We start from the raw sequence: 22,689 nt of genomic DNA on the forward strand, positions 1-22,689 counted from the left end.
TCCTTCTGTAAATATTTGTGCTCTCTCAGGCTAAGGAGTGGCCTGTGCCGAGACTAAAATATCCCCATTTATAAATCCTCCAGGTGCAGCAGGGAAAGCCTGACCCATCACCCTGCCCCTGCAATGACCCCAACCTCACTCTCGCAGACCACCCTCCAGGCTGCCCCCAGTGCAGACCTGTGATCACCTCTCCAGGTTGACTGCAGGAGAGGATGAACCTGAAATCGAGCGGTTATTGCAAACCCGATTTTTTCAGTCCAAAGGTGAAGGTTACTTTGCATCTCATCGCTGCTCTAAGCTTGTTAATGAAAAGATGGAAAAACAATATTGATAACAGTGAAGTCCCATTTGTCCAGAAATGAAGGCTGATTTGTCACAGAAATAAAACAGAAGACAAATGGAAAAGCTAAATATACAGTAAGACCAATAATGGAAAGAAAATTGTAAAAGACTTAAAGAAATATTTCTTTTTCTACTGGGTGTATTTATCTGGGTTTTCAAATTTCTGCTTTTCACAAGAGGCTCATGATGTGAATTCTAATCCCAAATAAGAGGTCAGACTGAGGCTTAATTATCTTCCACTGCTAAATCCAACTGACTTAACAGCTAAGGGAATTTTGTCCATTCATTGAATAACATTTATTGAACTGCACAGTATTCCAGATGTTGGACTTATTCATTTACTTTTTTAAACTTTCCATTTTTACATGTCTATAAATTCACTTCCTCTTTTCTTTTCCTAAATTCTTATCAAGCTAATTTGTGTCAAAACTATGATATTTCATGCATTTCTAAGTTTTATCTTATATAAATTCCCCTATTTGCCTTATGATAAGGAGCAAATGAAGTACTCTTGATAAAAGCATATGAAAATATTTTTCATCTTAAATACATTTCAAAGAATAATCAGAGTCTTAGACTTTTGTTGGAAAAGGAAAACAAAAAAGTTAATCTTTGTGATTTTAATAACCTTATAAAAATGGAAACAGAACAAAAACTAGGGAATGAAAGCTGACATGAGATCAGAAATTTTTCTAGTAAAAAACAGGATTGCTGAATTTAGAAATGCAGTAGAGAAAAAATATTTATGGCAAAACCCCAAACCTCTACCCTCTTTAAAAAAGGGATAACTACAGATAGTCTATGGGGTCAGTTCTTCATTTCTGTGAAACAGTTATTTATGTTACAAAGCAAGCCAAGTCTTTAGAAAGAAATGAAAAAAATTCATATCTCTGATCATAGAGCCTAACATATATAGGATAAAACATGGAATAGAGAGACTGATTCATATGAAAAATCAAGTATTCTAAATAAAATGTCAACAAATCAAATATACCAGTATATATACTTGTATACACACACACACACACACACACACACACACACACATGCATGCACGCACACAAAGTGGTTAAGAATCTGTCTGCCAATGCAAGAAACACAGGTTTGATCCCTGAGTTGGGAAGATCCTCTGGAGAAGGGAATGTATCCACTCCAGTACCTTTGCCTGGAGAATCCCATGGACAGAGGAGCCTAGTAGGCTTCAGTCCATAGGGTCGCAAATAGTCAGACACAACTGAAGTGACTTGGCATACATATGAGGAATAAAATTCCTATTTTATGGCAAGACAGAGATAATTTAAATATAAGAAATTTTCTTTGCCCTTTGGCCTCTCCTCTCCCCACTGTGCACTGTGTCTGCATTAGGTATTGACCAAACCCCCCTCATTGGCAGAAACATCTCTGCTCAACCATAAAGAGCAACATTCTCATCACATCAACAACACAACTTAAAAAATAACACTCCTTCTGTTCTTACAAGGGATCTCAATGACCAACCACTTTGTACTTGCAGATCTGAATCATGTAAACTGTCAATAATACATCAGTTAATGCTCAACCTTCCATCTCAAAAAAACTTCTATAACTGCCTGGATTTCTAATGGGCAGAACAGTTCTTCAGCATTCTGAGATGCTTTCCCCAGGTTATAATCCTCGAACGTGACTCGAATAAAATCTTTCATTTCTTTCTTGGATCGACTAATTAATTTTTCATTGACATATATATTCTAGTATATATACCCATTTCTGTGGATAGCAGGATTTAGCATGTGACAAGTCTGTGGCTCCAGATGATAAACAATCTGCCTGCAGTGCAGGAGACCCAGGTTTGATCCCTGGGTTGGGAAGATCCCCTGGAGAATGGAATGGCTATCCACTCCAGTATTTTTGCCTGGAGAATCCCATGGACAGAGATGCTGATAGGCTATGGTCCATGGGGTTGCAAAGATTTGGAAACAACTGAATGACTAACACACACACACACGTTTTTATGGTAGCCACTGGGTTCAAGTCTGAACTTGAACTGACTTTCTGGGGATAGTCATCCTGTTCCCTTAGAACTTACCAAAGCCTGGACCCAGAGTGGAGTCCATATAGTAATCAGCTGAGCAAACTAGTCACTTTTCAGCCTCCTTAGTGGGGTTGTAGTAGCTGCTACTGCCCGTAGGCAGACACCATTCCTTATCAATCGATGTGATTGTTTAGAGAAATAAGCAACCACCTGAGTAAGGGGGCTCAGTATTTGAGCTAACACCTAAGGGCGATTCCTCTTCTCTCTCTCTTTTTTTTTTTCTGTGTATGTGTGTGTGTTTTAAGTAGATGATAATTACTTTACAATATCATGATGGCTTCTGCCACACATCAACATGAATCAGCCAAAGGTATACATATGTGTCCGGCTCCTTGAACCCTCCTCCCACCTCCTTCCCCATCCCACCCGTCTAGGTTGTCACAGAGCACCAGCTTTGGGTTCCCTGCATCATACAGCAAATTCCCAGGGGCTATCTATTTTACATATGATAATGTGCATGTTTCAATGCTATTCTCTCAATTCATCCCACTCTTTTCTTCCCCCACTTAATCCGAATATGTGAAAAGATGCTCAACATCGCTCATTATTAGAGAAATGCAAATCAAAACTACAATGAGGTATCATCTCACACCAGTCAGAATGGTCATCATCAAAGAAATCTACAAATAATTAAGGCTGGAGAGGATGTAGAAAAAAGGAAACCATCTTGCACTGTTGGGAATGCAAATTGAGACAGTCACTATGGAGAACAATATGGAGATTTATTAAAAAAAAAAAACAACAACTCTGGAATAAAACTATCATATGACCCAGCAATCTCACTACAGGGTACACCCCAAGGAAACCATAATTGAAAAAGACACATGTACCACAATGTTCAATGCAGCATTATTTCTAATAGCTGGGTCATGGAGGCAACCTAGATGTCCATCAGCAGATAAATAGATAAGGAAGTTGTGATACATATCAGTTTAGTCACTCAGTCGTGTACAACTCTTCGCAACCTCATGGACTGCAGCACACCAGGCCTCCCTCCCTGTCCATCACCAACTCCCAGAGTTTACTCAAATTCATGTCCATTGAGTCAGTGATGCTACCCAACCATCTAACCCTCTGTCATCCTCTTCTCCTCCTGCTTTTCAATGTTTCCCAGCATCAGGGTCTTTTCTAATGCGTCAGTTCTTCTCATCAGGTGGCCAAAGTACTAGAGTTTCAGCTTCAGCATCTGTCCTTCCAATGAATATTCAGGACTGATTTCCTTTAGGATGGACTGGTTGGATCTCCTTGCAGTCCAAGGGACTCTCAAGAGTCTTCTCCAACACCACAGTTCAAAAGCATCAATCCTTCAGGACTCAGCTTTCTATACAGTCCAACTCTCACATCCATACACGACCACTGGAAAAACCATAGCTTTGACTAGATGGATCTTTGTTGACAAAGTAATGTCTCTGCTTTTTAATATTCTGTCTAGGTTGGTCATAGCTTTTCTTCCAAGAAGCAAGCATCTTTTAATTTCATGGCTGCAGTCACCATTGCAGTGATTTTGGAGTCCAAAAAACTAAAGTTTGCCACTGTTTCCATTGTTTCTCCATCTATTTGCCATGAAGTGATGGGACCAGATGCCATGATCTTAGTTTTTTGAATGTTGAGCTTTAAGCCAACTTTTTCACTCTCCTCTTTCACTTTCATCAAGAGGCTCTTTAGTTCTTCTTCGCTTTCTGCCATAAGTGTGGTGTCATCTGCATATCTGAGGTTATTGATATTTCTCCTGGCAATCTTGATTGCAGCTCGTACTTCATCCAGTCCAGCATTTCTCATTATGTACTCTGCATATAAGTTAGATAAGCAGGGTGACAATACAGCCTTGACGTACTCCTTTTCCTATTTGGAACCAGTCTGTTGTTCCATATCCAGTTCTAACTGTTGGTTCTTGACCTGCATACAAATTTCTCAGGAGGCAGGTCAGGTGGTCTGGTATTCCCATCTCTTTCAGAATTTTCCACAGTTTGTTGTGATCCACACAGTCAAAGGCTTTGGCATAGTCAATAAAGCAGAGGTAGATGTTTTTCTGGAATTCTCTTGCTTTTTCTATGATCTAACGGATGTTGGCAATTTGATCTCTGGTTTCTCTGCCTTTTCTAAATCCAGCTTGAACATCTGGAAGTTCATGGTTCATGTACTATTGAAGCCTGGCTTGGAGAATTTTGAGCATTACTTTGCTAGCGTGTGAGATGAGTGCAATTGTGTGGTAGTTTGAGCATTCTTTGACATTACCTTTCTTTGGGATTGGAATTAAAACTGATCTTTTCCAGGCCTGTGGCATGGAATATTACTCAGCCATAAGAAGGAATGCATTTGAGTCAGTTCTAGTGAGGTGGATGAACCTGGAACCTATCATACAGAGTGAAGTCAGTTGGAAAAAGACAAAGATCATATATTAACACATATGAAGACAGTAATGATAATTCCATTCTCTCTTGAATGTAAAGGTCAAAGGGTTTAGCTCCATCTGGGAGGGCCAGCAGGAGGCCTGATTTAATGGCTTTTTCAATTCTCCAAAGGCCCCTTTGCATTCTGAATTCTATTCAAAAAAATCATTATCCTTTCCTTTCAACTTGCCACCTAGAGGCCTAGCTGTTAGGCCATAATTACAGACCTAGATGCTCAGGACCTGGACACTCCCAGGATACCCCTAGGCTGTCTTCCATTTTTAGGAGGAGTGAAGCTGCAAATGGATTGGTTCCATTCTGAAGTGGCTTCTCCAACTTTCCGTGAGGATGAAGCTGAGGTGGGTCACCCAAGTTTGCTACCCACTGCCAGGTCTACCTTCCCATCTCCCAGCCTGTCTGGGGCCCAGGCTATACCACACAGAATGGTAAGATGTTTCTTCCTGATGGACCCTAATGGGTGACCCTTCAGCTCAGTGGACTCTTGGTTCCCCATCCCTTAGATTCTCTATGTTAGATTTGTTTCCAAAGGCCAAGGGGGCCAGTTGGAGTGACCTGTTGTCACACAAATGCCATAAGATTCAACCCAAAGAAGATTTGCTTGGGAAATTTGGACCCAGCAGCAAACAGTTAATGGATTCCTCAAAAGACCCAAATAGGAGGTATCCAAATGGTGTGAACTCTGATGTAACTGGGGTCCCCCTATTTGTAATGGTTGGAGCTTAAACTAGTTAGTCCTTCCTCAATCAGAACATCCTGGCCAGAGACGGTTGGCCTCTATAGTTCCTGACCAGCTTGGTCCCTTAGTGGGTGGCACTGCTCTCAGATGGGGGTGAGGGGGGTAGTTCTTCTCTTTCCTCCCTTAGGTTGAAAAGGAGAAGTTTTCAGACCCCTTACCAGGTGAGAGCTAAAGGTATGGGGTGGGGTGGGGGGTTCCCCATGGTACTCACCTGATCTCTGGGGCAGCTGCAATCCTCCTGTTCTGATCCTGGGAGGAGAGCCCAGGAACCTTGGCCGATGAGTGTTTCCTGTTCTTGCCAGAAGCTCTCTGGGCTTCCCTCCTGAGCATGGGGTTCCTGGCCTTTTGAGGGGTTCCCAGGAAAATCCCATGGACAGAGGAGCCTGGTGGGCTGCAGTCCATGGGGTCGCTAAGAGTTGGACACGACTGAGCGACTTCACTTTCACTTTTCACTTTCATGCATTGGAGAAGGAAATGGCAACCCACTCCAGTGTTCTTGCCTGGAGAATCCCAGGGACGGGGGAGCCTGGTGGGCTGCCGTCTATGGGGTCGCACAGAATCGGACATGACTGAAGTGACTTACCAGCACCAGTACCAGCACCAGGGCCCCCAGGTCACTTCTGAGAAAGCAGCACTGCCTGGGTGGGGCTACCTCATGGATCTGTACCCACCTTGGGAGCCTTTGCCCTGGGCATCCCCATGTCTTTTCCTGAACTCAGATCGTGAGTCCTTATTCCGTTTTGTCCGGTGTCCCCATTACCTGGGCCTTTTCCCAGTTTTGCCTCTCAGGTCTCGGGCTATCCCATCCTTCACCAAACCAGAAGTGACCATGGAGGATGCTACCATTGACCCCTGGAGGTGAGCAAAGAGGACACATCGCACTGGTGTAGCATAGAGAGGTAGAGACGACCACACTCCCAGCGATACTGCAGGCAAGGCTGCCCTGTCTCCCTCTTGCCCTTGGTTCCCTCCGTCCCTGGGGTTGACACCATGGGAAAGCCAGCCAGAGGCAGCCAAATGCAGTCATGTCATTTCAGTCTCCAACCCCAAATATGTCACAATGTGGTCCCCTCAAGGGGGACTACTAGGGTCTAAGGCCTGCTTGCGCCACACCCTAGCACCAGGTTCCTGGGCAGAGCTGCTCTGGATTTGGCCCCAGGCAGTCGCATTCCACTCAGTCACAGTGTCCTCTGGGATCAGAGGAAGCTCCCAAAGCTTCCGCTATGTTCCCGGCTGGAGTCAGGGTGGGCCTGGAACCTAGGGAGGAGTGCAGGTGAATAAGGCCAGCCTGTCCCACCTAGGGTGTCAGCATTTTGTTTTTTTTGTTTGTTTGTTTTTATTTTTTTTTAATTTTTTAAAATTTTATTTTATTTTTAAACTTTACATAATTGTATTAGTTTTGCCAAATATCAAAATGAATCCGCCACAGGTATACATGTGTTCCCCATCCTGAACCCTCCTCCCTCCTCCCTCCTCCCTCCTCCCTCCTCCCTCCCCATTTGTTACTGACCTTCCTGAGTCGGTACTCCACAAGGGTCTTTCTGCTTTTAGGCTGGGAGAGTCGACTGGGTTCTCGCGAGGTGGGGCGAGATCTCAGGGACAGGCAGAGCGTCTCTGCACACGGCCCGTGGCCGCCATCTTGGATGGAGCCTTGTGGGCGGAGCTTCTGCACACGCCCCACCCCTGTAGCTAAGGTGCAGGTGTAGCCTGTTTTGCATCAGGAACTCTGGACTGAAGATCCGGATACAAGGCCTCTGCTGCCCGCTGCCCGCTGTGAACCAGAGAGACTAGACTCCGCACAGAGGAAAAGAAAGGTAAGACTTTATTTTATTACCCAGATTCTATGTTTATTTCCTGTGAATTGTTCATGGGCTTGGCCTGTGATGAGGTCGGAGGAGGAGCATTGCTGGTGGAACTCCAGGAGCTAGGAGCTGAGCGTTTCCTAGCAGCCAGGGGCCTACTGCTGGGAGGTCAGAAATGAGGTTTTTGATGTCCTTTCAGAAATCATGGTGGATGACCATTGTGAGAAGAATCTCGGGGTTTTTTTGTTACCTTTTTTAAAACTTTTTTTTTTCCTTTTTAAATTGAAGTATAATCGATTTACAACGTTGTGTTAATTTCTGGTGTTAACAAAGTGATTTCGTGGAGAAAAATCTCCTTTTAAGTATGTTAAACAGTAAACGAGATGTGAATAAGTGGTAGCCACTGCAGACTGCAGACAGCTCTCACCAAAGGTTTTTTTGTTTTTTGTTTTTCCAGTTTTTATTGGAGTATTTGTTGTTTAGTCGCTAAGTCATGTCCGACCCTTCACCACCCCAGGGACTGTAGCCCGCCAGGCTCCTCTGTCCATGGAATTTCCCAGGCAAGAATACTGGAGTGGGTTGCTGTTTCCTTCTCCATTATTGGAGTATAGTTGATTTACAATGTTGAGTTAGTTTCAGGTGTACAGCAAAGTGAAGCAGTTATGTGTATACATGTATCTACTCTTTTTTCAGTCTTTTCCCATATAGGCCATTACAGAGTACTGAGCAGAGTTCTCTGGGCTATATAGTAGGTCCTTGTTACCTATCTATTTTATATATAGTAGTGTGTATGTCAGTCCCAATCTCCCAATTTATCCCTCTGTCCATCCCAGGTAACCAAAGTTTGTTTTCTACATCTGAGACTCTACCCCCAAAGGCTTTAACGTGAAAGGAAAGAGAGATATGAGAGTGTGGAGTTTGGGATAATCCCCCCCCCCCCAGTGAAGATAGAAAGTAAATTGTGTTTATTTGCTGATTAAAATAATCCAGGAAAGGGTCAATTATTTATGCTGGAGAGGGAGCTTATTGCTGGGGGAAAACATTTGAGGATGAAGAAGAGAAAACCTTCATAAATCGTTAGAAAACTTATTCTTAGATAACAGGATTTGTAAATATACTTTGTCATCTCCGAGTGAACCCCTGCAATTAAAAAGTAGTTTTTCATTAAAATGTTATCATTTAAAATGTTGAATTTGACCAAATTGAATGCCTCAGAAGAACTGAGATGGTTTTGAAAAATAACAGTTATGAGGAGGGAGTTGTTCAATCATATAAAGTTTCTGTAATTTTTTATGATGAGGAATACACAAAGTGGCCAGTGGAGCAGAATACAATATCAGGAGTAAGCCTCCCTGGTGGCTCAGGCAGTAAAGAATCTGCTTAGTATGCGGGAGACCTGGGTTCAATCTCTGGGGTGGGTAGATCCCCTGGAGAAGGGAATCACGACCCACTCCAGTATTCTTGCCTGGAGAATTCCACCTGTAGAGGAGCCTGGTGGGCTATAGTCCATAGGGCCACAAAGAGTTGGACATGACTGAGTGACTAACTCACTTTCAGGAGTAAGCCTAGAAACATAAATCAGAAGTTAGTATGTGTCAAACTAGTGGAGAAAGCATCCTTCATTAAAAAGTCATCTCACAACTTGTTGACTCATAACTGCTGAGCCATTTGGGGGAGGGAAGATTAGATCATGCTGCCAAATCATATATTAAAATAAATTCCGGGTGCATTAACACTCTTAACAGACCAGACACCATAAAATACTAAAAGAAAGCATAATGAGCTTCTAAGCATATTTTCAAAGGTAAATAGATATGTAATTAGACCGATGGAGGGATTATGTAAAAATTAAAATCCTCATGGTAAGATCCAAAGATGAAAAACTCTATGTGGTTATGAAAACATGCTTTGGATGAGAATTTAATGAGAAAGGAAAATAATCACAAAATGTCACATTATTGAGCCGTAAACTAAAAGATTGTAGAAGATCTTACAGTCCTTACTTTGCAATAAAAATATTTATACATGCAAAGAGTGGAGGAAAAATTAATTAACTGTGTATTTCAAGGCAAAGAAATCACCTATAGTGTCAGTTTTTATTTTTTTAGAGCTTTTCTGTAGTTCTCAATACACATGTCATAAAAATAGGGGGAAAATAGTAGTACTTTTTTCAAGTTTGAGCCACTACTGGCTGTTTTAGGTAGTCTATATTAAATCAAAATCTTAAATATCAAATAGCTTTTTAAGATTATACTTACATTCTACTTGCAAAAAAAAAAATGGGAAAAAATCCTTATAATGTACATCAAGCATTGGGTACTTGTACATAGATTTCTTTTCATAGCTGGAATTGAATAGCCTTGCCCTTGAACAAAATACAATTCAGTTCAGTTGCTCAGTCATGTCCAACTCTTTGTGACTCCATGAACCGCAGCACGCCAGGCCTCCCTGCCCATTACCAACTCCCGGAGTCCACCCAAACCCATGTCCATCAAGTCAATGATGCCATCCAACCATCTCATCCTCTGTTGTCCCCTTCTCCTCCTGCCCTCAGTCTTTCCCAGCATCAGGGTCTTTTCCAATGAGTCAGCTCTTCACATCAGGTGGCCAAAGTATTGGAGTTTCAGCCTCATCATCAGTCCTTCCAATGAACACCCAGGACTGATCTCCTTTAGGATAAACTGGTTGGATTTCCTTGCAGTCCAAGGGACTCTCAAGAGTCTTCTCCAAACCACAGTTCAAAAGCATCAATTCTTTGGTGCTCAGTTTTCTTTATAGTCCAACTCTCACATCCATACATGACCACTGGAAAAACCATAGCCTTGACTAGACGGACTTTGTTGGCAAAGTAATGTCTCTGCTTTTTAATATGCTGTCTAGGTTGGTCATAACTTTCCAGGTATTGGATAATGTTGTGTCTGTTCTGCTGGGTGCTTGGGTAGGGAAGGCATTTTTCTTGAAGTGGTACATCTTGTTTCTGTTTCAATCACTGTTTTACCTGTATTCACTATATTCAATACACTGCCTGCAGTAACATATTACCATAAACGTAGTATCTTAAAACAACAGACATTTCTATTCTCACTGATTTGGAAGCTGGAAGTCTGAAATCAATATCTCTGGGCTGAAATCAAGGTGTCAGAAGGGCCACCCTCCCTCAGGGACTTTAAAGAACAATCTGTTTATAATCTCTTCCGGCTGCTGGTGGTTGGTGGTGGTTGTTCCTTGGTTTGTGGAAACATCTCTCCCATCTCTGCTTGTGTCATCACATGCGTTCCCTTCTTCTGTGCTGTAATCTCTTTCTGCTCCACTTTTATAGTGCATTTAGGGCCCACCCCTAAATCCTCTTAATCCAGGATAATCTGGTCATATCAAGATATTTAATAGCATCTGCAAAATCTGTTTTCTTCCATGTTGTTGTTGTTCAGTGGCTAAGTCATGTCTGACTCTCTGCAACCCCATGGACGGTGGCGTGCCAGGCTCCACTGTCCTCCACAATCTCCCAGAGTTTGCTCAAATTAATGTCCATTGAGTTGGTGATGCTATCTAACCATCTCATCCTCGGTTGCCCTCCTCCTCCTTTTGCCTTCAGTCATTTCCTGCATCAGGGTCTCTTTCAGGGAGTCAGCTCTTCACATCAGGTGGCCAAAGTACTGGAACTTCAGCTTCAGCTTCAGTCCTTCCAATGAATATTCAGGGTCAATTTCTTTTAGGATTGACTGGTTTGATCTCCTTGCTGTCCAAGGGACTCTCAAGAGTCTTTTTTGCCATATGAGGTGACTTTCCCAGGTTCCAGGGATTAGGGTGGGGTTCTCTTTTAGGATAGAGGGTAGTGTTCATCAACCCACAGTCACTCAGAGATGTACTCAGTTCTAGGGCAAGACCTTCAGTCTGGGACCAGGGGTAGCTTCCTACTCTAGGCACAAGGATGGTAACTGAGTGAGACCCCCATCTTTCACTGCTAGAAGCCGAGGGAGGGGTGTAACAGTCAACAACTCCCAGGAAGCAGTTTCTGGGCAGCTTTCTCCAGGACCATGAACTCTAACTTCCAGCTCCACTGGTGGGTGGTCTAGGCAACTGAAACTCAAGTTGGACTCAAGGAGACAGTGGGGCCTCCTCCATGGTCTCGGACAGAAGGTCATTGGCTCATCAGAGGGTCATTCTCCTGGGGTAGTCATCAGCCTAGAATAAGCAGTGAAGTTAGAAGAAAGCCAAAGTGAAGAAACCTAAATGCAGTGTTTTAAAATCCCTGACAGCAAAAGATCAGAAATAGCTAGGGTTCCATTTGAATGAGGTCAGTTTTACCTCATTGGCTGGCAGGAGCCCATGCCTTCTAATATAATCCCATTTGAGAAAGTTGAGGGTATAGATTTATTGTTTATCTCTCTTTTCTGATGACTTTATGTTTTTTTTTTACTTTTCATATAAAAGTGTTTTATTACTTTTAATATAAAATTTTAGTGTCTTAGGCTTGAATCCTGGAACACAAACACTGGATTTTAAGTATTTTAGAAATGAGAGACTGAAACACTTTCTATGTCTACACATCAGCTTTATTAAGAATCAAAAATGATAGGAAACCAGCCTAGAGAAAGACTGTGTCTTAGTGAGCAGGAATCTTCAGTTTCTTCCTTCTGTGCTTCATGGGCATGTGTGCACCCAGGGTAGTTGTGACAGTTGACTGCCCATTTGAAGCTAGTGGATCTGCAGAGAGTTGAACAAAGGGACTCCCAGATTTTTATTATCTACCCTGTTGGAATAGCCACACCAGGACCTAGAAATAGCTTGTTACCATGGTGATTTTGCCGCTCAGAACACGATGTCACCCAAGCCTCATGTCTGGGTCTCAAGTCATTAAATACTTGGTGATTCATATTTATGGGACTACAGTTTTCTGTGTCTGTACCACAAGTTATGATGTTTCTCTTTGTGCCTGTTTCAGGACTAGGAATTTCTCAAGTATATCGATTGGGGGCTTTCCACGTGCAGATGTGGCCAGGGGTTTACCAGTATCTGATCTCTAGCCTCAAGCTGCATCTAACTCCACTCTCATATTTCCCGACTGCTTGTTTGATATTTATGGCTGATGGTTCTGCCATGACTTCAATCTTGATACATTTTTCCCTAACAAGATTATCTATGCATCTCAATGTTTCTACATTCATCAAAACTTTCTACTGTTCATTTTGCAACAAGGCTCAATATCTTGGCCTCACATCTGATTATTTTATTTGTTGTCCTTTGTTTCCAAGCAGTTGCCCTTTGCAGTTGTTTGTTTAAAATATCTCCTTCCTTTGACTCCCACTATTTCCTAAAGTTTAGTCTAGAATCTCATAAGGCCTCCAAAAGTAACATTAACATACTTTGTGCCTCTGTTTTTCCTATTCCCCTAACTAGGGCTGTGTACTCAGGTAGACACATTTTTAAGGTTACAGAGGAAGATCCCAGACTCCCCAGCTCAGTTGGCTACAAAGGTTATCATCGAGGGTCTATTCCATTGATACTTGTCTGTAAAATCATTTCTGTAATCACCATTAACTTAAAAAGATATGAGGCAACTAGGTATTCTGGCAAGCTCAGCATGAAAAAGTACTCAAATACAAAAAAACTGGATGAATTGAGGGACTGAGAACTTCACCTTACATGGTCTGGGAATGTCATGGTCTGAAAATCACTGATTTCATACTTTGTTCCAACTTCAAAGGCCTTAACACATTTATCAGTCACTTACATTTTAGAGTAAATGGATGCCTTAGCTTCTTTGAAGAAGCCAGTCATAATAAGGTGGAGGATAAAAGTAATTAAAAATTACTATTGGAGAGGAGGATCATACACCAAAAAAAGAATTCAAAGAAGGAAGGAGTGTAAAAAAACAGGCTTTTCCTTCTTAACTATTTTGAATGCCTGTGATAAATTTAAAATACCGTATCCTGTTCATTCAATAAGGATCTGATGAGAACACAGATACTATGTGTCCATCTCTGTAGTAGAAACTGGACACAGAGAAGTAAGCAAAAAGGACAACTTTTTACTTGCCTATATCCTAGTAAGAGAGAAAAGCAATAGACATGTAAACAAAGAAAATTCACGAACGAGTCAATAAAGTGATGCTTGCTATGATGGAATTAAAACAGGGTGCTCTGATAGTGATTGAAAGTGGCTGCCACTCAGATTGGATGGCCAGGGAAGACCTCTTGGTGGAGTTTATCATTGACCTAAGACCCAGATGATAAGAAGATACCAGCCAACAGAAGATTCGAGAGAAAAGTGTTCCAAAGAGAGAGAAGATAGCCTGTAGAGACCCAGCTATAAGAAGCTCATTGTGTTCAAGGAATGGCCAGTGTGACCGGAAGACAGCAAAGAACGATGCAAGATGAAATCTAAGGTGGTCAAGCTTTTCGAAGTTTTGGGGGTGATAGTGGCAGTTTGTATATTATTTTAAAGGAGTTGGGAGCTTCCACTGAAGGGCTTTAAGCACAGGTATAACATGGTATGATTTATACTCTATAGAGATCACTCAGGCTGCTGTGCAGAGGATAAATGGGTTGTGAAGGGAAAGAAGGCACCTCCCGAGCATCTCTCTAAATGAGAGATGATGATGACTTGGCTTGGATTGTGGCAGTAGGATTGGCTTATTATGGTTGAATTTAGGAAAAAATTTGAATTAGGGGTGTCACTGCTTCTGGATTAGATGGATGTTGGTTGAGAGGATGGCTTGGTATCTTTGCTTGAGCAGCTGGATCACTCATGGCACCATATGGAGATGAGAGATGCCTAGGACAAGTTCTCTTGAGATGTCCATTTGACATCCCAGTGGAAGTTTTAGATCAGCTCTAGGTGGAGTTCAAGTCTAGACATGTCAGTTAGAGCCCTGCCAACTTATTTAACAACAAGAGACTGAGAGACTACACCTGATTTCCTGGGAAGAGAGTGGAAAGAGAGAGATGGAAAAGTGGAGCTCATAATCACTTTAATCTTCTAAAAATACTCTTTTACTGACTGTTTTCCTGCTTTCTTGCTCAATGATTCTAATTTTTTCCCATTTTTTCCATGCTAAATTATTAGCATGTAATTCACTTTAATGTTTAAAGTACTGAACGAAATTTCTATATCCTTTCTAATTACTCCAGTCTACCCTGATCTTTCCATAGTCGAGTTTCTGTACCTTTCTGATTAAGGAAGAATTAACCTTATCCAAAGGGGTGTCTGGCCTTTGTCCTCAACTATTGGAAAGTGATTAATATCCTGCCTCAGGGAAGTATCTTTGTTTGCCTGGGGGCTCTGGCCACTGGACAGTCTTAATAATGTGATTCATGTTGAGGCCTTCTGTGGCATCAGTTCTGGCCCCTGGAGGGGCTGGAGACCAAAGGGAGTGACCCCACCTCAGGGAGAAGCTGGGTAGTAAAGGTCAGTCATGTAGGTGGCTTGAGATTGAGTCACAGTAGAAACTCTGGACACCAAAGGCTGAGGTGAGCATGCTAGGTTGGTTGTACACCTGGCATATTATCACACACAGCAACTGGGAGGATTTGACTCCATCCACAAGTGCACAGGGACAGGATAACCAGAAGCTTTGCATTTGGAAATTTCCTGGACTCTACCCTTGGTGTCCCTTCCCTTGGCTGATTTTAATCTGTGTTCTTTCCCTATAATTAACCATAACTGTGAGTATGACAGCTTTCTGTGAGTTATCAGACCTAAGCATGATTTTGAAGAACTGATGAAGAACTGATGCTTTCAAATTGTGGTGCTCAATAAGACTTTTGAGAGTCCCTTGGACCGTGAGGAGATCAACCCAGTCAATCCTAAAGGAAATCAACCTTGAATACTCACTGGAAGGACTGATGCTGAAGCTCCAATACTTTGGCCACCCGATGCAAAGAGCTGACTTGTTGAGAAAGATTGAGGGCAGGAGGAGAAGTGGGTGGCAGAAGTTGAGATGGTTAGATAGTGTCATCGACTCAATGGACATGAATCTGAGTAAACTCTGGGAGATGGTGAATGGCAGAGGAGCCTGGCATGATGCAGTCCATGGGGTTGCAAAGACTCAGACACAACTTAGTGACTGAACAACAACAAAGCATGATTTTGGAACCCCCCCTTTTATAGACTGAATGTTTTTATCCCTTCCCAATCCATAAGTTGAGATCCTAATCCCCAAAGTGATGGCATTTGGAGGTTGGGCATTTGGAGATGAAGTCATAAGGGTGGAGTCCTCATGAATGGGATGAGTGCCCTTAGAAAAGGGACCCCAGGGACCACCTCTTCTGCCATATGAGGACACAGTGAGAAGACAGCTGTCAATGAACCAGGAAGTGGGTTCTCACTAAACACTCAATCTGCTGGTGCCTTGACCTTTCAGCCTCCAGAACTGAGAAATAAATGTTTGTGGTTTAAATTTACCCAGTCTGTGGCATTTTTATTATAGCAGCCTGACCTATGATATGCTCTGAATTTGAAGTTTGTGTCCAACTGCATGGTCTGTTTGGTCTGTTTCTTCTAAGTTGGTCATTGGTTCTACTCTTCCCATCTTCATTTTGGTGGCTAATCACATGCTTATTTCCTTGTTATTCAACTTTTTTCTGTTTCTGTGTCCCCCTCAACCAAGAGTGGATCTCCTAGAGAGCTTTTGTATCCTTAACACTTAGCATAATTTGGGGGCTCTTAAGAAGTTCTCAGGGCTTCCCTGGTGGCTCAGCAATAAAGAATCTACCTGTTAATGCTGGAGACATGAGTTTGATCCCTGAATCAGGACGATTCCCTGGAGATGGGAATGGCAACTCACTCCAGTATTCTTGCCTGGAGAATCCCACGGACAGAGGAGCCTGGCGGGACACAGTCCACAGGGTCACAAAGGGTCATACACAACTTAGTGATTAAACAATGACAACAAGTTCTCAATATATGTGTTCAATTTTATCATTATGTCAAGTCACTAAAAGTTTGGGAATTACAGCAATACCTTAGAATAACCAGCTGAGAACTTGCCTTTAACACATCAACTATTCCAATACTTAATAAAGATGGAAACTTCAAAAGTGTTGAATTTTTTCCTGTGTAAATTTTTCTAAAAATGTTTCAGAGCCAAGCATAGATTGTGTGTGCCAAGATTTGGTGAAAAGAACTTTATTGCAAAGTTACCAGCTTTGAGAATTTGGTCCTCATAAAGAGTCTCTATAACCTTCCATGAAACATCAGGAAGGGGCCAGTTTAATAATGACGCTACCTGTGTTCTAGGGCACAACTAATGAGAATCTCTTTAACGGGGAGCGGGGGGAGGGGGGGCGGAGGGATGAAAATCGAGAATTTAAGCTAGATCTCCAGGTATTAATGTATGAATTGTTTTAATGACTTCTTTAGAGTCTGGCTCCTCGTTTTGTCAGAAACTCTTTAAATGGTTGCCAGTTTCATAAAGGGAAGTAGCTATTTTATTTTTCTGAAGGTATTAGAAAGTGTAGAGACAGGGCCACATTTTCTTCGTAACCACGATGACTTTGTGCCAAAGTCTAAAATCCTTACCAGAAACCAGAAGATGGTACACTGGACCCGGGAGGCCTGGATGCTCTGCACAGATCTCTCATGCTGTGCAGGTCATTACTTATTTTTGGGTGGTTATCAAGGGTGAGAGGTCCTGACCCTATCAAACACAGCTAGTTTAATAATGTCCCCTTTGAAAAGCAGTTTAGTTCTCTCAAAATAGATTTTTAAAGACTTTCAATGAAAGGCATCGAAAGAAAGATATCTTTTAACCATAATTTAGCAATTCTCCAACCTTGATTTTTGGCTTTCCTTGCTGCCTAAGTGGTCATATATTTTATAAGCCTTGCTAATTTGCTGTTAAATTTGCTATTTATATGATCCTAGATGATTTGCTGGACTTCATTGAACAGAAAAGAATTTTATTAGCAGCCAGTGCTCTAAGAGAGGTTTTTTTTTTTCTTTTTTTTTTTTCACACCATCAAGGCCACTTTCTCAACTTATTGACAGCTTTATGAGTGTAGCTGGATAAAGAACAGTTTCCTGTGTCCAAAGCGGTCTTGCATTCCATGGGGCAAAAGCTCGGACTTTTAATTAGGATGTAAGAGCCTTCTTTTCTCTCCCCGCATTCTCTGGGGGCATGGAGCAGTTACACTTGCATTTAGATAGTTAATCACTTTTCCAGACTTCAGTCCACTGAAATTAGGGAGGTCTTCAGGGCCCATGTTTACCTGGATCTGGGCCAGCCCAAGATGGTATTTATTTCTGCACATCTGCAGTTTGTATATGTGCACACATGGTTTTGCCTTTCTAATTAATTGAAGGTATTTTGCCTACTGCAAAAATTGTTAAATGAGTTCTGTTTAGAATCTTCTCTGAGCAAGCCCTCTATTGGGTATTTTTCACAAGAGAATGAAATATGCCGTAGACTTTTCCTGGATGTGTTTCGTCTCTGCATCGAGTACCTGGCAAATTCTCCTCATTCCTTTCTCTCTTTTGTCCTGACCTCAGTATCCAGCAGATTTATAGGAGTTTTAAGGTTTTATGTTCCTGTTAAAATTTTCCTTATTGTTATAATCCTATCCAGCAAATTCTCTTTTCAACATGGTGTTAAGGCTTTGATTATGAAAATGGGACACCAAAAAGTGAACGAATATTTGGGGGCTCACAGTGGTAGCCGGGTTGATATATTTTGCTAGTATTTGATGTCTTTTGAAGAAAGCGTTTGCTTTCAGAATATTCCAGCTGGCTGTCTTTGGTCCCTTGCTCCGTCTTCACAGATACACACTGTCAGCAGTCACTGTGAATGGACTTCTGCCAAGGGTGTGGAGGGTCTCCAGGGTCTTGCTTGATGGTGTGACTCCAATAACAGCAATACCAGGACCACCTGAAACCTATTCACTTATTAAAGTAACCGGCAGGCTGTGGATAGGAAGATGCTCTTCAGGGGATTTTTCTGAATTGCACCCCCCCCCCCGGCTTTTTTTTAAAATTTTGTAACCATGTCAAGAAGACCTATTTCTTCTTTTTTTAACCACAGGCTCTTTTTATTTAATTTTACTTGTTGTTAGTTGTGCAGGGTCTTCGTTGGTGTCCGTGGGATTTCCTCTCGTTGCGCTGAGCAGGGACTGCTCTCCAGTTGCGCTGTGCAGCCTGCTCATTGCAGTCTTTTCTTGTTGTGGAGTGCAGGCTTCAGTAGTTACGCATGTGGGCTCAGTGGTTGTGGGTCCCTGGCTCTAGGGCACAGTTGCCATAGTTGGCGGCACATGGGCTTAGCTGCTCCGCATCATATGGGATCTTCCCGGACCAGGGATTGAACCTGTGTCTCCTCTGTTGGCAGGAGGATTCTTTACCACTGAGCCCCCAGGGAGGCCCAAGAAGAAAGTTAAGAGTTTTGTTTTATTCAGCAGGAGTTCTTAGAACTTTAAGCCCAGGAGGCAGCAACTCAGGTAGCCCTGAGAAATTGCTCTGAGGAGGTGGGGGAAGAGGTCAGGTTATATAGAAGTTTGCTGCAAGGGGCAGGTAGTCTGAATATCAAAAGATTACCGTTAATTAAGGAAAACCAGATATATAAAAGCATTTAGTCCTCTTCTGTATATGGGAAAATGCAGGCCTCTGGGTTTATTGAAATCACTTCTTTCATATGCATCTCAGCTATTTGGGGCCAGCATCCTGTGTTTTTATACCCCCTCCCCACCCCCACCTGTCTGTAAAGAGTGTCTGTAGGCACTGTAGCTTGCCAGCAGGTTCTTCTTGAATTCCCTTAGGACTCACCGGCTTACACGTGGAGGGCCAGAATCTCAGATAGCTGTGACATCCTTGTTTATCGATATGGCAGGAGTTATTCCATTTCACAGTTTCATAAAAAGACCTATTTCTTGACTCAAAAATGAACATAAGCAAACAAAAAAAGTATAGATTTTGATCCATGGCTTAGAAATCTGGCAACTTAGCAATGCTGTTGGTAAACTTCAACCAAATCTCATTGTTTGGGACTGCAACATCGAGGGCTATTGTAATAATCTCAAATTCTAGGTCTGCCTGCATCCATTGGTAAGTTTCCCCATTCTTTTTAATTTCCATCTTGTCCTTGAGGAACTCATACACATATCAGCATTTGCAAACATCTACACAATCTACGAACTGTGAAGAACTGACTCATTTGAAAAGCCCCTGATGCTGGGAAAGATTGAAGGTGAGAGAAGGGGATGACAGAGGATGACATGGTTGCATGGCATCATCAACTCAATGGACATGAGTTTAAGTAAACTCTGGGAGTTGGTGATGGACAGGGAGACCTGGTGTGCTGCAGTCCATGGGGTTGCAAGGAGTCGGACGTGACTGAGCGGCTGAATTGACTGACTTGACACAATTTACACCTAGCAACCTAACCCTGATAAATCCTGAATGTGCTGCCCTGTGAGCCATTTGCTTAGAACATGCTGACAACTTCCTTGAAGTCATAACCAAGTTACAAAATGCATTAAGCACCCAGGACCCATTCCAATCTTGGGCTTTGCCGTGTCAATCATTTGCATTGTTTCCAGAATATCAGTACTTGTAGCTGATGGCAGCTAGTGCTAAAATGTTATCTCTTTTTTCCTTAACAGATTGCAGTGAAAATCAGTTCTCTTTGAACTTGTGCAAAATGAGCATTTATGTTATGGGCTACTTTCTACTAGTAATTCCGTAGCCTGAATTATGTAGACAGTAGTTCTAGCGTAGTAATTCTAGCATCTCTGGGCAAACCTATCCTGCTGCTATATTCTTGCTTAAATCAATACAATAGTAAAATTGAGTTTTAATAACTTCCCTTTCCATCTGGTGATTTTGGCAACTATGTTTCTTTTCCTAGTCTAGGCAGTCACTCTGCTTGCCCATTTTTAGCAAGTGGTCTCCTGATGTTCCTTTTGCTGCTCAAGATTTCTTTCTTTCTTTCTTTCTTTCTTTCTTTTTTTTTTTTTTTTTACAAATCAGTGATCCTGATCTAGAGATTCTGTGCAAAGTAAGTCAGCCTGGGAGCTGGGCAGCCTCTATTTAGCTCTTACCCCTGGGCCTCCCTGGTGGTTCAGACAGTAAAAAATCTGCCTGCAGTACAGGAGACTTGGGTTTGATCCTTGGGTTGGGAAGATCTTTTGGAGAAGGGGAGAGCAACCCACTCCAGTATTCTTGCCTGGAGAATTTTCTAGACGGGGGAGCCAGGTGAGCTACAGTCCCTGGGGTCACAGAGTCAGCGACTAACACTTGCTAGCTCTGAGAACTTGGCTATATCATTTCACCTCTCTGAATCTTTGCTCATCCAATGAACAGGACCAAATGCTCCCCTGAGGGGCTTCCCAGTTGTTTGATTTTGCTGTCTCCAAAAGGCAGCTTTATCTAAGGACATTCTCAGTGCAGAAATAGGCCTCAAGGAGCAAAATATGTAGTCTCATTTCAATGCTTCCCTTTCCACCTTTTAGCTGACAGTACCTAGGAGATTGCGGTACCAATTCAGTGCATGTGATGTATAGAATATTTCAGAAAATATGTCTTAAACTTTCATCTATGCATTTTAGCTCAGATCTTGAGTGCTGTGATCTTCATTATCAAACAGGGTATGGTTTTCTTTCTTCCTTCTCTCCTCCCCTTTTGTTCTCCCTCCCTTATCCTGTGGCAGGACAAACAGGAGACAAAGCTCCTTCAGAAAGATGTCCCTTGACCCATTGTCCACTGCCCACACTCATACACTCAGCCGTGTTCTCCAACTGATCTGCATGCCCTATAGATAAATGGACAGGCAAGGCCAATGGATTTTCCTAAAGGCTCCAGAGTGAATGATAGAATCAAACAGGAAACTTCAATGTATTCAATAGATGAGAGTGTGCTTCTTACGGGCTTCCCAGTGGTTCTGGTGGTAAAGAACCCTCTTGCTGATGTAAGACATGGGGGTTCGATCCCTGGGTCAGGAAGATCCCCTGGAGGAGGGGATGGTGACCCACTACAGTATTCTTGCCTGGAGAATCCCATTGACAGAGAAGTCTGGTGGGCTACAGTCTATGGGGTCACAAAAGAGTTGGACATGACTGAAGTGACTGAGCATGCAGACATGCATTGCTACTTATGTGGGTCCATTTGTCCCATATTTTCTTCTCTTTGAGGTTTTATATTAACCACACCCACTTTTAGTTAAGAAATAAGTAATTTTCTTGAGATGCTACCCAAGTTTTCTTATTTTTTATAATGATGTTTAATTCCTTCCATCCTCCTGTTTTGCCTATGTTTTCCTCTAGCAGTTTTATAGTTTCTGGTGTTACATTTAGATCTTTAATCCATTTTGAGTTTATTTTTGTGTATGGTGTTAGAAAGTGTTCTAATTTCATTCTTTTACAGGTGAGTGACCAGTTTTCCCAGCACCACTTGTTAAAAAGATTGTCTTTTCCCCATTATATATTTTTGCCTCCTTTGTCAAAGATAAGGTGTCCATAGGTGTGTGGATTTATCTCTGGGCTTTCTATTTTGTTCCATTGATCTATATTTCTGTCTTTGTGCCCGTACCATACTATCTTGGTGACTGTAGCTTTGTAGTATAGTCTGAAGTCAGGCAGATTGATTCCTCAAGTTCCATTCTTCTTTCTCAAGGTTGCTGTGGGTATTCAAGGTTTTTTGTATTTCCATACAAATGACGAAATTATCTGTTACTAGTTCTGTGAAAAATACCGTTGGTGGCTTGATAGGGATTGCATTGAATCTATAGATTGCTTTGGGTGGTATACTCATTTTCAATATATTGATTCCTCTGATTCATGAATGTGGTATATTTTTCCATCTATTTGTGTCATCTTTGATTTCTTTCATCAATGTTTATTGTTTTCTATATATAGGTCTTCTGTTTCTTTAGGTAGATTTATTCCTAAGTATTTTATTCTTTTCATCACAATGGTGAATGGGATCATTCCCTTAATTTCTCGTTCTGTTTTCTCAGTTAGTGTATAGGCATGCAAGGGATATCCCTTGTGTATTAATTAATGTGTATTAATTTTATATCCTGAAACTTTGCTATATTCATTGACTAGCTTCTAGTAGTGTTCTGGTGGTGTCTTTAGGGTTTTCTATGTAGAGGATCATGTCATCTGCAAACAGTGAGAGTTTTACTTCTTCTTTTTGAATCTGGATTCCTTTTATTTCTTTTTCTTTTCTTATTGCTGTGGCTAAAACTTCCAAAACTATGTTGAATGGTGAGGGTGAGAGTGGGCACCCTTGTCTTGTTCCTGACTTTAGGGGAAATGCTTTCAATTTTTCACCATTGAGGATAATGTTTGCTATGAGTTTATCACATATGGCTTTTATTATGTTGAGGTATGTTCCTTCTAT

The 22,689-nt window shown here is 41.9% G+C and overlaps 1 long non-coding RNA gene across 2 annotated transcripts in view; it reads left to right on the forward strand.

The window, feature by feature from the left end:
- The first annotated feature begins 6,696 nt into the window (after positions 1-6,696).
- Positions 6,697-22,689, forward strand: part of LOC133232119 (uncharacterized) — a 37,975-nt gene continuing 21,982 nt past the window's right edge. For both annotated transcript variants that reach the window (XR_009731311.1, XR_009731310.1), the window contains exons 1-2: positions 6,697-6,833; positions 7,112-7,374. This is a non-coding gene — a long non-coding RNA (uncharacterized LOC133232119). The remainder of the gene's footprint in view (positions 6,834-7,111; positions 7,375-22,689) is intronic.

This window comes from Bos javanicus, chromosome 19 (assembly GCF_032452875.1).
Source record: "Bos javanicus breed banteng chromosome 19, ARS-OSU_banteng_1.0, whole genome shotgun sequence".
Classification (NCBI taxonomy): Eukaryota; Metazoa; Chordata; class Mammalia; order Artiodactyla; family Bovidae; genus Bos; species Bos javanicus.